Consider the following 15863-nt stretch of genomic DNA (forward strand, 5'->3'; position numbering starts at 1 on the left):
TGATTATCAAGGCCTAGTAGACTAAACAAACTGTCTGCATCAGATAAACATCACTTAGAGCCTTTATCTTTGAGAGACAGAAGAAAGACAAGCCCCAGTTTCAGATCTGAAAAAAGTGTTTTTGTCCATTCTTCCACTGTATGTGTCCAGCTGAATGTTATGGGTCTGAAAGGATGTCAAAAAGCCCTCAATGTGAAAGGAAGATCCCAACACATAAAACAAAAAAGGTTCTGGTCATTACAATATTGGCAGGTCAGATTGTATAACACAACACAGGTTTGTTACAAAGAATAAACCAAAGACTACTTGATAAAGAACACTCACTGAAAACATAATCCTACCCAAGCATAAAGAACCTACACAATCATTCCTATTTTTCCATGCAAGTCATGTTGTTAGTAACTCCAAACATTTTTTTTTTACTTTAATCAGTCTGGTGAACTGATCGTAATGGGTAAACAAGGCATACATCACACATCATGCACTTCTGGTTCTGTTCAATTGACATTTAAAAGACCACTTTTCAGCCCCTTTATATGAAAGAAGCTAATGATGTTCTTCTTTATGGCACTTTTTGTGCTTTACACTTTAGAACTTTGCTGTATTCCGGCAGATGACAGGTAATGTGATTCCAATGCATGGGTTGCTTAAAAAGCACTAGATGAACTAGGTAGTCTTCATATTCAAACATGTATCAGATTTGAACACATTTGAACACTCCCTTAGCCCAAAAACTGTAACTAACATAACCGCTCTTGCCAGGAAATAGCCTATGAGCTGTCCTGGCTTTAAGCTTTCATTACTACTATACTTACTTCTCAATCATCTTTAATTCGCAATGTCCTTAATCGAAAAGGTCACACTTTCTTCTCCCATCTGCAATTTCCCCATGTATCTAACCCTCATGCTATCATCAAACAAAACAGACTAGTTCACCAGTTCAGACTTCACCTCTCAGTCCTTTCGAACCGCTCCTGTACTACCTCCTACTCCGTGTCTCCTAGTGGCACTGATGTCCTAAATAAGAGCAGGGCATACTAACAGGCCGAACAGGAAATTTCAAGCTGCACCAGCCTGCTCTTTAACTTTAACTCCAGCCAAACTATTCCAGCAACAGCAAACACGCTTTTTAGCATGCTTTTCAAATGAGTTTGGGCAAATTTCGACAAAGCGAGGCATTACTTTAAGCTTGTTCGAGATATGGCTGCGCCTCGTGGAGACGTAAAGTCAGACAGTCTCTACCTGCAGCCCACATGAACAGTGCCGGATCTCGTGATGAATGCGCTGTTTGTTTACTTCTGGTGTGAATAAAAGTTTATAAGTGAAACAGAGATGACATGAGTGTTACTAAATTGAGGTAATAAAAAACCTTGTCATAAATATTCACAAAACATACTTTCATGTTAAAAATGTATTGTGTAGCACTAAATGAATAATGGGATTAAATAGGCTCTGTGCACGTAAGACTTCCGCATTCGTCTATACCGGCAGTTTAATTTCCTGTTAGCTAGAAGTTGTTTGTAAACAATGGCATTTTACACACGGTGTTTGCATTATTGCATTTCATTAAAATATAAGCTGCTGTCTAACCTGAAGGCAGCTGCCTAGGTAGTCATTGCCTTCAAAGGCAGCTCCCTCCTTCGGCAGCATTTTAACCCATAAGGAATCTTACTAGGCAGCGCATTCGGGACACGCTTCAGAGTCAGCATACGCCATCACGTTTAGCGCGCTGTGCTCGTGAGCTCTGTTTACTAATAACTAAAGTCATTAACCACTTACATGGCAGATATTTCTCTTTACTCAAATATGCAAATATTACAGATAAACTTAAATATTCATGATTTACTTTAAATATACACTTTCCCTTCACTAAGCCATCAAAGCTAAATTATCAAACTAAGCTACGTTTCACTCAGTAGTACATTCATACACTGTCAGCTAATCTATTTTTACCTTTTAGTTGCATAAATTAGAAACACAGCTTCTTTATTTGCAAACAATTGTGAAATTTACCCATACAATAAGCATAATGACAATAAAAACACAACAAGCTAAATTCATAATGTTAAGAGAGAAAAATTTATTCAATTTAAAGAAAAAAACTCTTCATAAAGGGAGCTAATGCTGCCTCTAGCCGGTCTGACCAGAGTTCATCTTCCCCTGCATGCATTCCTCCCTGATTTTAATGATAATTAATAAGAGCAGTTCAGAACACTTTATAAAACAGTAACAATTTATAGCAGTTGAGCTTTATTATGATATAAAATGCTGATTATGAATAAATAAATATGTTGAATACTGCATGAAAATGAACTCTCTTGCTACTATATATGACATAGTAAATATTGGATCTTTGAGGGGTTTTAGAGGATATATATATTTCACAAGATAGGTGTCTGTGGATCTTCTAACCAATGGAGATTAAGCTCTGTCGTCATCAGGGCATCTATAGGCTGCGCGTGACAAACCCCCTTATTTACACATACTCTGTCTGCAGTCCTCGGGGCCCTTACTCACAGCATTAAAAGGCAGTCTGGTGGTGCTGATTTCCTATATCGCGAACAGCTGTGCGCAATTTAGACTTCTATTTCATCATTCACATTCACGGAGGCGTCAGCTGTTGTGTGTAGACCTCCTCGTGTGAAGCCCACCAACAAGGCAGCCCGTTCTACTGCCTCCTAAAATGTGCTCCCTGCACATTCCTGTTATCTCTGGTACACACAGAAGGCGAAAAAACACACCTAGGCGCCAGGATCATACTTACCTGCATCCACTAAAACAAACCACGCCCACTGCTTGGGCTATGGAACTGCCAGTCGGCTGTTAATAAAGCTGACTTTATCGCATCTTATGCAAATCATCTATCATTACAACTGCTGGCCCTGACTGAAACTTGGATTAAACCAGAAAACACTGCTACTCCGGCGGCTCTTTCCAATAATTATTCCTTCTCCCATACTTCTCGTCTCTCAGGAAGCTAATGGCTTGAAACATACTCCACTACTACCTGCAAATACCTACACCTCATTTGAGTATCATGCCACACTAATACTCCAGTAAAACTTGCCATTATTGTCATCTCTCGTCCTCCTGGACAAATGGGCAAGTTCACACATGAACATTACATGCTACTGTCTTCTATCTCTGAGCAAGATTGTCCCATGCTCATCCTAGGTGATTTAAACATCCACCATGACAGTACCAGCTTAACATACTTTATATCCCTCCTGCATTTTTTGATGTGGAGCAGGTCCCCAGCCCTCCAACTCATAAAGCTGGCAAAAATTTGTCACCCCTTTGCACCTCTCAGATCACTATTTCATGCAGCTCAATGTTCTCGCCTGAAGATCTCTGCACAGATATCATGGATGGATATAGGAGCATCATTTTCAGCTAAACTTTTCCAAGACTTAACTTCTGGTTATACCAGCAAAAACATCTATCCAACACAACTTCTCTATAACCATCGACTCTCGGTATCTCTCCCTGACGAAGGTTGCTAGGAACCTGGGTGTTCTGGTTGATTCTTCTTCACGCACCATGTGGCTTCAGTTGCTCAATCCTGCCGCTTTGCGCTTTATAACATCAGAAAAACCGTTTCTGACGCAACAGGCCACCCAACTCCTGGTACAAGCAGTGGTCATCTCACGCCTCGACTACTGCAATGCCCTGCTAACTGGCCTCCCGGCCTGTGTAGTAAAACCACTTCAACTGATCCAGAACACAGCAGCACGTCTGGTCTTCAACCAACCAAAACGGGCACATGTCACCCCGCTGCTCATTGAGCTCCATTGGCTACCAGTTGCTGCTCGTATCAAATTCAAAACTCTTACAATCGCCTACAAGGTGATGACAGAACAGCTCCTTCCAACCTGCACTCACTCAATCGCTATCTTTAATAAACTCCTGAAGACAGAGCTCTTCAAAGAGCACTTACTCTCCTAACACCTCTAACACAGTAACTACTTCTACTAACTCTCTCTACAAACTACTAACTCTCCTCTATTCCACTATATCCCTTTGCCCTCTTTTAGGCCCTATCTAAAAACATTTTTTTTTTTACTTTAGATTTCTATTACTATTTGTACATCATTATTGTAAGTCATTTTGGACAAAAGCGTCTGCCAAATGTAATGTAATGTAATGTAATGAGTCAACATATGTTTTGTACAGCATATTAGTCATTTTGATTTTCCATGTGCGCTAGCCTTTTCACTGTGGTGTGGTGGTTTGACGTGATTGGAGTTAAATCTATTATTGGCTGTGCAGTTCATGATGAGGTGTCTTTCTGAGTAGGGGATGTGGTATAGGGCGTGATTAATTATGTGTATAACACATTTAGTTCTATTTTATTTGTATATGCTTTGTAACTTGCTTTATATTGATGATTAAATCAGCTTTGTATCCCTTGGTCTAAACATTGCCTTTTAATAAGTTCTGCTCATGAATGGCTGCCAGTGCGCACAAAATATTAATGTAAAAACAGTACCGGGGTTTTCAAATGATCCAAACATCTTTTAAAGCATCATGCTTTGCTCACCAGCATGTCTCTCCAATGGGTGCTAACTGCCTGTGTCTGTTGCTGTAGCTTTTTTCTCTCTTATGTTCATTCTCTGATCATTCCCTGATGAATGCTGCTCTTTTACTAAGAAGACAAAACAGTTATCCACTCTCAATCATGTTCCAGATCTTCCATCACTTACAAAAGACGTTCCCTTTTGGTTCCCAGCTGATCACATTACAACATTCTGTTAGAAGCTAATTTATAATAAAGTGGATTATTTTTGTTGGATTGTTCTCATGTTATTAAATTATAGTTCTATTCTGAATAATCAGTTTTCTTAAATAATGCTCTATGCTTCTTCCATGTTGCACCGTTCATTAACATCATTCTGAACAGATTTCAGTCATTCAAACAACTCTGAATTATTTTAGTTAAAGAGTTCAGTGTTAACGTTCTACTTACAAAAATAATTACGTTTTAAATCTACATATCCTTACGGAAAAAATATATATTCTTACAACTTATTTTAATAAGTAAACTTATGTAAAGTTAAAGTAAATATACTAGGATCAGTGTACTTGTAGTAGACTTATAATTGTAATATTTCAATACTTTGGACTAAATTGGCACAATTTTAATGTATATAAAAGTATACTTTTAAGTATGCTTTGGGTGTGGTACACTTTGAGTACACAACTAATTTACTAATATGGGCAAAAATAAAATGTACTACTTATACATTTGAAATATAATGTTAGGTGTATTTTGTAATACATTTAGTAAACTTTGAGTACACACAGTTTAAATATAAGTATAGTTGTGTAGTTATACTTTTGTATGTATACTTTGAACTATACTAAAAGTGAACTTATAAGTGTACTTATAAACTTCTATTCTAAATTTTAGCTTACTTAAATACACTTTTAAGTGTACTCTCTGTAAACTACTAGTCTAGTGATTTTATGCTTATATCATACTTCTTTTACGTATTTTAAGTGAACTTGACAATACTTACAGTTTACTTATATATCATTTATGCACTGTGAAGTATACTACTGGGTTTTGATGTAAGTCTACTTTTCTTTAGTTATATTTACTATTAGACTACACATGGATTATTATATAAATGAAGCATAATACAAATCTCTCACACCTTGAAAGAAATTATTTTAAATAACAACAACAAAAAAGTAATACAAGTTATAAAATCATTTGTATACGATTAAGTGCAAAAAGTGACTTGTGCTCAGAGGTCAGAAGATTTTTGGAGTTGGTCACAAAGATTGTGCATTTTTTAAGGAGGATTTAGGCCCACACCTCATTACAGAAAACCTCCAAATCCTGAAGGTTTCGAAGATGTTTCTTGACATCTGAAAGAGTGATTGACTGTAACTTTGTATTTCTTCCATTTTTGAATGATAGTGTTAACAAGAATCTCTTTTTCAGCAAGCTTCTTTCTGATGATCTTGTCTACAAGACAACCTGTTCCTAACATCATTTGTCAGATCTTTGGTGAGGATTAAGAGGTTTAAATGGAAGATACTGATTCTGTGACAGGTGTCTTTTATACACATAATTAGGTGAGAATAAAATGCCTTATGAACACATAACTGGTCTGTGGAGGTCAAAATTCTGACTATTTGGCAGGGGAGAAAACTTATTTTACTTAATCAAAGACAAATTAATTAATAAACAAAATAATGGTTTGTTGTTGATATTGTTGATAATGTCTCTTTAAAATAAAAAATAAGATTTTCCATTTTATTGTGATGGAATAAACATACAAATTTAGAAGAGGATCAAATAAATATTTTTCTCACTGGTTTTTGGAACACAACAAGCTATTTTTTTAATGAAGCCAGTGAAATGCATATGGGTATGGAGGAATGTTCACGATAACAGAATTTTACTTTGATTTAATATTAAGATGTGCAGAAAAATAAAACTAAATCAGTGGTGAATTTGCATATAGTTGATGTGTATAAATAAATACATTCTAACTTCTTAGATGTTAGAGCCCCTGAAAGAAAATGAGACGGGGTAAAAATTACATGTTTGTAAAATGACTTGATATTTTCTCAAATTAATTATCACAAGATAATTCATTATATATAAAAAATATCAGCTGTTTTTGGCCAGCTGCATTACCTGCTCTGGTCATTGCATGGCAATTATGTGGACAACATAGATTAAGGTGGATGCCTGTAAGGGTGTTTGTGCCACTCTGAACTTTAGATGACATAATGGTTTATCCATGAAGTTGTCCAGAAAGCCGTGTCTGCTCTTGAATGAAAACTAATACCTCTGATATAGCTGCGTAATCCTTTCTTCGAAACTGTCTCAGTTTAAAACACATTTATCATGATGCTTTGATATAATATAACAACGAACATTATCAAGCACTGAAACAATATATTTTTATTTGAGTTTAGAATAAACTGATATATAGCAATGAATTTAATTACAGTAGTGCAAATGGGAATTAAATTAATTTACAGCGTCCCTAAACAGGTGGGTTTAGGAAAATAATAAATAGCATATTGGTTCCATCTACAGGCCAGAGCGGGTAATTACCAGATTTTTTCTAACCTAGCTAGTTACCTCAGGCTCCGAATGAACAAAACCGGATTCAAAAAAAAAAAAGACCCACTTCCATATTACTTTAATATATTATAAATAATCATTAATAATTTTAGTAACTAAATATCACATATTAATCTCCAGCTTAAAATAACTTTAAGTAAATCCTTAAAATGATTTTATTAATAACCAGAGCATTTGTACCCGTACCTCTTATAGATGTTAATTTCAGCACCTAAATAAAAAATAATGTTCATATTTTCAGTTGAGAGAGAGCTAATGAGATTAATTTCATGCTCCAGCAAAAAATCACTTGCAAGCCATAAAACATTACTGAAAACATAGACACTTCAAATTAACCAATACAAAACTGAAATGTGTGGAAAGTGATCTCGCAAACAAATATGTAAAAACAAGAAACAAGTGAAAATATAGCTAATTTTATACACAAGAGTACTGAGCGCCTAAGCTGACCTCATATAAAAAAAAAAAAATTTAAGTTTGGGAACGATTTATATGGTCAGGATAATAATGGTGAATAATGAGTAGCGTATTTTTTCCATCTACAGGCCAGAGTGGATAATTACCTAATAATTATCCTGGTATAATAATCTGGAGATAATACATTTATGAGAAAAAAAACTTGGGGTTTTGTGTTATTTTGTAAAATCCCATGTAATGTTTTCTATAAAATGGTCTGATTGGTGTAGTAGGTGATAAAAAAAGCTAAAAAAAAAAAATAGTTGTAAATTTGTTATCTGGGTTGAAATTTTGATTTAGTAAAATTATAATAATAATAATTAATAGACAGTACATGTGGTGTTTTCTCAACATTAAAAGTACAGGTAAACAAGGTAAACCTCACAGTGATTAAGGACTTTTAATTTGACACCATAGTCTCTAGGGCGGGATTTGGAGTTGTGTGATTTGATTGGCTCCTCAGCAGAACTGGAAGTGTACGGCTACGGGTCTTTTATTTTGAAACACAGCAGGCTGTAATAGGATCTGTTTATTGAATTTGATCAGATATATGGGGTAAAACGCTGGGATCTGTTGGTTTCCCGTGTTCTAACAGATCTGAGCAGATGTTTAAATGAAGGCTGTAATCTCTGTAGGTGAATAGTGAAAGAAGGGTGGTGTAGAGTTTCTCCTGATCTCCGGTAAAGAGGAGCAGCAGAAGATCCAGCTCTGATCAGCAGATCCACACCTCTGTACTCAGACGGCTCTGCTCACCTGCTGCAGGTATGGAGATGATCCACTCTTCACACAGACTCACAGAAACACAGTTAACATCACCACCAGCAGCTTCACCCAGGAGCTGGTTATCTCTGATCAGCACTTTCACTCTGCTTTTTTTAAAGATAGACATGAGATTTAGAGTGTGCTTAAAAACGTGAGCGGAGATTCATTGGGGGAATAATTCTGTTGTCAGGTGGGTTAAAGTGATAAATTGTGCTGCTGTTGTTTAGAAACTCATTCATGATAACAACCTTTCATATAAACAGATTATATACAGTGTCTGAATTAATATGCCGTTAATTTCAGAGCTAAACTGATTTTTTCCTGAGAGCTTGTTAGTGAGGTTGGGGGTTAGTTAGTGGAAGATTTAGAGATGGTAGGGGATTGAGTTTTTGGGGGTTGTGAAGTGTGAAAACCCTTCAGGAAAATGATAGTTTAGTTAACAGTCCTGGAGACCCCACAGTCTGCATATTTTAGTGTTTTTCTACCGAGGACAAGGATACAAAATCTAGTGTACAAAATGTTGCAAAGCAGTGCAGGAACAGATTACTGCATCTATTGCATTATCTACACAACACATTCACATTTTCATCATAATAACTAATAAAAAGACACAGAAACACAGAGAACTATTAAAAGTATAAGTGTATTCTTTAGAGAAATTGAAATTAAAAGACGAAACCAGAGAGTGGTGACAGCTGTTTCCTACACTTTCAAAAGACTCTGGTACAGAAAGAGGTCTGGCTGACGCACATGGAAATGCCTTTAGCTCAGCTTAACATTGGACTAAGTCTCAGTTTCAGCAGTGAAAAGAAAGCATTAGCGATCTGGCAGGTGAAGTGCAGTAATAAAGTCATTGCTAAGATAAGAAGATATTGAAGCATCTGGTCTGCGCTATACAGCAGTGCTACTGGACAACTACAGAATAGGGTTGTTTTAAAACTTTTGACAGTTTGTGTAAATGGAGAATTGAGAAAATTAAGCAGGTGCTTAATCCTGGGTTTATGATTGGTGATATGGTTTGCGGAGGTTTTCCGCTCCTTTACTTTAGTTATTGCGATTGAAGGAAGTAAATACAAACAATTCCAGTCATGAGTAAAGGAAATAAACATTTTACTGATGCAAGAAGACTGTCTGTTTTATATAAACTATATTAGGATCAAATATACTGTGACTAAATGTAATTCTACTATGTAGGACATTAATGTTGTTAGACTAATTTAAATGGGTTGTTTGTTTTACACACACTAAATCCATCTCACACAATTATTGAGTCTGCAATTTCTTTTTATTGTTTGTGTTTTACAATGCCTTACAATCTCATTTTGCACTGAGCTAAGGTTATCTCTCTTTTTCCCCAGATATGAATGCCATAATTTCCCAAGCCTTTATTACTTGGTTGAATTCGATCTTCATAAGTGCTCACAAGTTGAAGATTTCACAAAGAGCTTAAGGTACTGAAGAACATGGCATCTAAAGAAATCTCCAGTACTCAGCGAACGTCCCCTCCCACACTTTGCAGACGAATGCATAAAAGTACAGACAAGAAGACTATTTATTATTGCTTAGAATGTGGGTATAGTTTTAATCAAATGGATTCTCTTCTTCAACACCAGCGAATTCACACTGGAGGGAAACCGTATTACTGTTTAGAATGTGGGAAGAGTTTCAGTCACCAAGGTACCCTACAACAACACCAGCATATTCACACTGGAGAGAAACCATGTTACTGCTCGAACTGTGGCAGGAGTTTTAATCTACAGAGTACCCTACAACAACACCAACGTGTTCACACTGGAAAGAAACAGTATTACTGCTCAGACTGTGGGAAGAATTTTAGTCGACAGAGTAATCTCCACCAACACAAGCTCATTCACACTGGAGAGAAACCGTATTACTGCACAGACTGTGGGAAGAATTTTAGTCGACAGAGTACCCTTTTGCAACACGAACACGGTCATGCTGGAGAGAAACCGTATTACTGCTCAGACTGTGGGAAGAGTTTTAGTCGACAGAGTAATCTCCATCAACACAAGCTCATTCACACCGGAGAGAAAGTGCATCAATGCCATGACTGTGGGAAAAGCTTTTCTAAGAGGGGTAATCTAAAAACTCACCAGTTTGTTCACACTGGAGAGAAACCGTATTACTGCTCAGACTGTGGGAAGAGTTTTAGTCGACAGAGTAATCTCCATCAACACAAGCTCATTCACACCGGAGAAAAAGCGCATCAATGCCATGACTGTGGGAAAAGCTTTACTAAGAGGGGTAATCTAAAAACTCACCAGCTCGTTCACACTGGAGAGAAACCGTATTACTGCTCAGACTGTGGAAAGAGCTTTAGTCGACAGAGTAATCTTCAAAAACACAAGCTCATTCACACCGGAGAGAAAGTGTAATACTGCTTTGAGTGCGGGAAGAGTTTTTATCATTAGAGCTCTCTTCAACTACACTTGTACATTCACACTGGAGATCAACTATATAACTGTTCAGACTATGGGAATAACTTCAGGCTCTTAAATTTAAGAGACATTTAAGAGACACAAGTGTGCTAAGAACAGTAATGGAAATGGGTAATGACATCTAAAAGCATTCCAGATCCAAAAGGCTTATAAAAAGAGCATCATGTTCCAGTGTACCAGTAGATCTCTGTTCCTAATTTCTGATTAATCAAAAATCTCACAGTGAAAAATTATTTTGTGAAGTTCTTTGTCTGGTTTGGTTAGTTTAGTTATTCTGGTTGACTAGTTTGGTCAATATGGATAGATTTAACATCAAATTTCAAACAAACATACCCTCTGCTGGTCAATTGCAAAGCTATTAAACCAGCTTAAACAGCATGAGCTGGTCAGGCTTCTTTTTTAGCGTGGTATTCTATTATTTGTCAGGTTTGCTACTTTATTATGAGATAAGGTATATCTAAATATATAACTGAATGAACATTGAGAGCATGTTTATAATATTTTAGCCGTGCAGTAGTACGCAAAATTATTGTTTGTAGATTTGCTGTCAATTTAATTTTTCTGCCTCCTCTACGGTAAATATATACTGTATTTTATTTTGAAATATGTGTATTTCTTAACCGGCTAACACGTGTGGTTTCACCTATAAAATAAGCATACAGTGCTGGATTACCACAGGTTCGCTCATAGAATGTTTTCTGACATCAATAAGAAAAGCCAACAAGTGAGCAATTGTCCTTTTAACAAAATGACCAGCTTAGCTTGTGGGAAACCTCTTGCTTATGACAAGCCTCTTGAAGTATTTGATGATGGGATTTATGGAGGCAGGGGACCGTTCTCTTCCCCAGTTCTGTTATTTGTTCCTGTTTCATCTCTGAACACCAGAACCTTTATCAATAAACCATTATTAATCTCAGATGACTTGCTGTACTTTCTTACGGCTACAAAAAGAGAATAGAGTGGTCTTAAAGCATGTTGAAAGGACTCAAAAGACTGGGTGTGTAAAGTTCAAGGTCTCAGCCAACTTTTTTTTTTTTTAGGAAGTAGCCTGTATAGTGTGTAGTCTTTATTTTTGTATTTATTGGGTTTACAAATAAACAAAGCATGCAGGAATGCTGCATTGTTGGTTGCTGTTAACAATTTATGTAATAATGTAATTTCCATTATCAAAGGATCAAGAGTCTGAGCGTGAACTGTGGAAACATTACGTGGATAAACTTGTGCTTATTATTGTTGTTGGATTGATCATAAGTAATAGTTCATTAACCATAACCAGGATATTTAAATGTTTAAAAGCTTACAGCACCACAGTAAACTAACATGAACCAAACAGGAAAGTGAGAAATAAACCGACCTTGTTTAATTTGTGTCTAAACCAGGTAGTACAGTCTCTGCTTACACAGACACATCAAATTAATTTACAGCTTAGCCTTAGTTTAGACCAGCAATTTAGAGTTTTGCTCTCTCTCGAAAGGTATGTAAAATGTAACTTAAAGCAACAATGACAATTTACTAATAATTAATTTGATGCTTGCTTTCTCTTAACCCTTTTACACCTTGCGTCCATTGCATTGGACATTGGTTTTCTTCTTTTCTTTTTTTTGTATTCTTGCGTTTAATATATATTGAGGCCTGTTGTCCAACAGAATTGACATTCATCAGCCAATCAAATACAGCACCTTAGCCTCACCTACTGCATTGGACAAAATAAACAATTAATGTTGAGTTATTTTTACCGCTTAGGGATGATTTGTGAAATAAAAAATGTAAAAAGTTGTATAAAAGTTATATTAAATAAAAATAACAATAACAAGGCTCACTTGTATGGGGCCCCTAGGGTGACATAATTTTAAAAAATAAATAATAATAATAATGTGTTGCCATGATTTGTTTAGGCCTGGTAAGGAGACAATTAAGTCATGGTTATATAAGGCGTCTCCTCAATTTAATTATCTTTTTCCAATGATTATTTTTTTCTGAAACTAAGATTATTAAGTAAGAAAGTGGGTCTGAAACAGTTATTTAATAGGATCCGGTGCTGTAAATCCCTGCGTGGTGGATTCTGAGCCTGAGGTAAATAGCTAAACTAGCTAAAGATTAGCTTAAATTAGCAAAATAGTTAACTGGCTAGGTTATCTACCTGAATGAGACTGGTTGCTGGGTGAGTAAAAAGTCTGAGGTACTTTTTTTTTTTCACAGTTGTACAGATTGACTGGGTTTGGTGTTGTAACTTAAGCTATATTTTATTATTTATTAAGAAAGTGAGTCTGTGACAGTTTTTAAAAAAGACCAATTAAAAAAAATTGCTTAGTGTAGGCTGAGGTAAATAGCGTTAGCTGACTGACTAAGTTACAAAAAATTGTTTGGCCAACCCCGAGGAATGATTTAAGTATTGTTAAGTAATGATTTAATGATTTAAGTTTTGTAATTTAGATAAATACTGTATTTGTGGTGTTTAGCTAATAAAGCTAAAAATGAGTGGCAGAGCTAGGTGACATGTTAAAGCTAACTCTTGGGTTAACAGTAGCTGGACAAAGTAAATCTGCCTTTTTGTGCACCTGTGAGGAAAGAATTAGTGAATGCTATAAATTGTACAGCAGTTTTTTTATTATATTAATTATTATAAACTGAAAATGAATGTTGTGTTTTATGGTGTCACGCTATATTTAATAAGTCTCTGTGTGATTGAATGTGCATTTAAGTCACTTAAAATCAAAAGCATTTTAAGCTAATCTTATTTTTAATTGAACAAAGATATGATGATTGGTGCAGGCGAACATTAGCCTGATCAAAACAGATGTTCAGGTCTACTTCAGCTTTGTTGGAATAAGAACTTGCAGCCTTGCGCAAAGTCTTGCACTTTATTAATGTGACTTTTCTGATTACATGTTTTTTTTCTGATTACAGGTTCTTCTTAACAAATCAAACTTATTATGTGGCGTAAGAAATTTAACAAAATAATAAACATTAAATCATGAACATCTTTTGTCTATCTTGCGTTTTTTTTTTTTATTATTCTAAAAGCATAGAAAAACTTTAGTAGTATCCCAATGACTTTTATAAATCCAGCCCACAGCTTTTTTGCAGATTTTGTTTATTAATTTAGTGAGGAATAGCATAGTGCTTTGTGTGCATCTGAGGGTGGATTTAGTTCACTTCTTCATTTTAAATAGGATGCACTGAATCTGTGGAGAAACTTTTAAACAACTTCAGATGTACACTTACATTGATAAACATTTTACGTAATTAATGTATACAAAACATCTAGCCTTTTATGTTTTAAAAGTACAAATTAGTTGACCACTATTTAAGTTTTTAAATGATTTCCTGATATTTTTGCAGGTAATGAAGACCAGTTTTATTTTATTTTTTAAAACTGTTTAAAACCTCGGAAATGTGAAGAAAAAAAAAACAAAACAATAAAATATTTTTATGTTGGACAGCCGCAAAACCTCTCTATGGATTTCGTGGGAATGACCAATGTGTCAACCAATGGTAAATGTTTGTGGTTTAGACAAGAATATTCATGATGACTTGAATAAACTGTATGACTTAATATTATTAGATTTGGTAGCTAATATAAGTCACCTATGCTAATCTTACACTAGAGGTTGTTGAAAATTCCACATTTAAAGACTAAAGTTTGACATTTGTTTTAATGTGGTTGATTATAATTTTTAAAAATATGATGCGTGGTACATTACATAAGATCTGTATTATTAAAACATAAACTAAGAATAAAAAAAATATTTATTTTTACTCAATTTACAAGCCGACAAATTAGTTTATTTAAAAATCGATTTTTCAAAGTAGGATTCTATGCCAAGTTTTAAGAAAATATTTAAAGAAAATTTTAACCACTGTTGACAGGCTGAACGGTTAAGAAATGCTCATTAGTGTATTTAAGGGGCCTGAGCTATTTTAAATAACTCGGCTCAGAATTAAATAATTAAGGCTTATACGATGAAACACTTACGATTTTTTTAACATTTTAATATAGATTTTGACAGTATTGCTTAAATAAATATCACACCACTTTTAAAAAAAAATGGTAAGATATAGACCTACTATGCTTATATTTGAGGGGATTTTTGTTTTATTATCTATGTCTACACTGATGTTTTAGAGATTGTATGCTCATGAAAATGTGGCTCAAACGCAAAGAAAAGTAATTAAGGACATCTAAATGTATTGGTTAAAAATTGTATGAATTTTGACAAAGCAATTACACATTTATGGCACAAAACATTTAACATAAGTTTTATATACTTCACAGTCCTGTCAGAATGGGATCATCTCCTTGTTTCTACATTCATTGTCCTTTTTTTCTCCATACAAACTTTAGTCCATCTGTTTCTCTGCATACTTTACCACACACACCACCATATCATTGTGACGGCAGTGCTGAGAATGAGCCACCACCCAAATCGATCTGCTGTATGGTGGTCCTGTGTCAGCCAGGCGGACACTGTGCGATTTTAGCCCGATTTTAAGCCCGATCTGGTCGGATGCGACTGAATTTCATGATCGGGCCGAATTTTAGCTTGATCGTGCGTCGTTTGTCGTGCAGTGTGAGAGGGGAAGCCATGTCCGATTAATTGCCCATACGAGCTGCGAATGAGCAGTCGGACGCGACCAGGGATTTCTGACATGCCAGAAATTTTGGTCGCTTGTCTCACAGTGTGAGCTGTTTTGCGGGCCGATTTCTTAACGTCACGACCTGTTTTCCCAAAAATCTGCACAGTAACTATATATAATTATTAGTCATATTTATTTCTGTCAGTTATAAGGATTTATATTTATGTTCGTTACACAGACTTATAGCTTAATATAGCAGACACAGGCATTCTGCTGTTTAAGAATTTCAACAGATGCTTATTCTCAGTCAATAGCTGGAGTTTTTGAAAAGAAAAATTAAAAGAGAAAATATCTTTGACAAACATAAATTTATTTTATTTCACTTTGCTATTATATCTGAAAAATAAAGCACATTGTCAGCCTCTGGTGCTGCCCGTCAATTATATAAAACCTAAAACATGCACAGAAATATAAAGCTATATTTTATTATTCGTTTCTTT

At 35.4% G+C, this 15863-nt stretch overlaps 1 pseudogene; it reads left to right on the forward strand.

The window, feature by feature from the left end:
* The first annotated feature begins 1200 nt into the window (after positions 1–1200).
* LOC125799311 (zinc finger protein 844-like) lies at positions 1201–11701 on the forward strand (annotated as a pseudogene).
* Positions 11702–15863: the final 4162 nt, after the last annotated feature.

Source organism: Astyanax mexicanus, chromosome 3 (assembly GCF_023375975.1).
Source record: "Astyanax mexicanus isolate ESR-SI-001 chromosome 3, AstMex3_surface, whole genome shotgun sequence".
Classification (NCBI taxonomy): Eukaryota; Metazoa; Chordata; class Actinopteri; order Characiformes; family Acestrorhamphidae; genus Astyanax; species Astyanax mexicanus.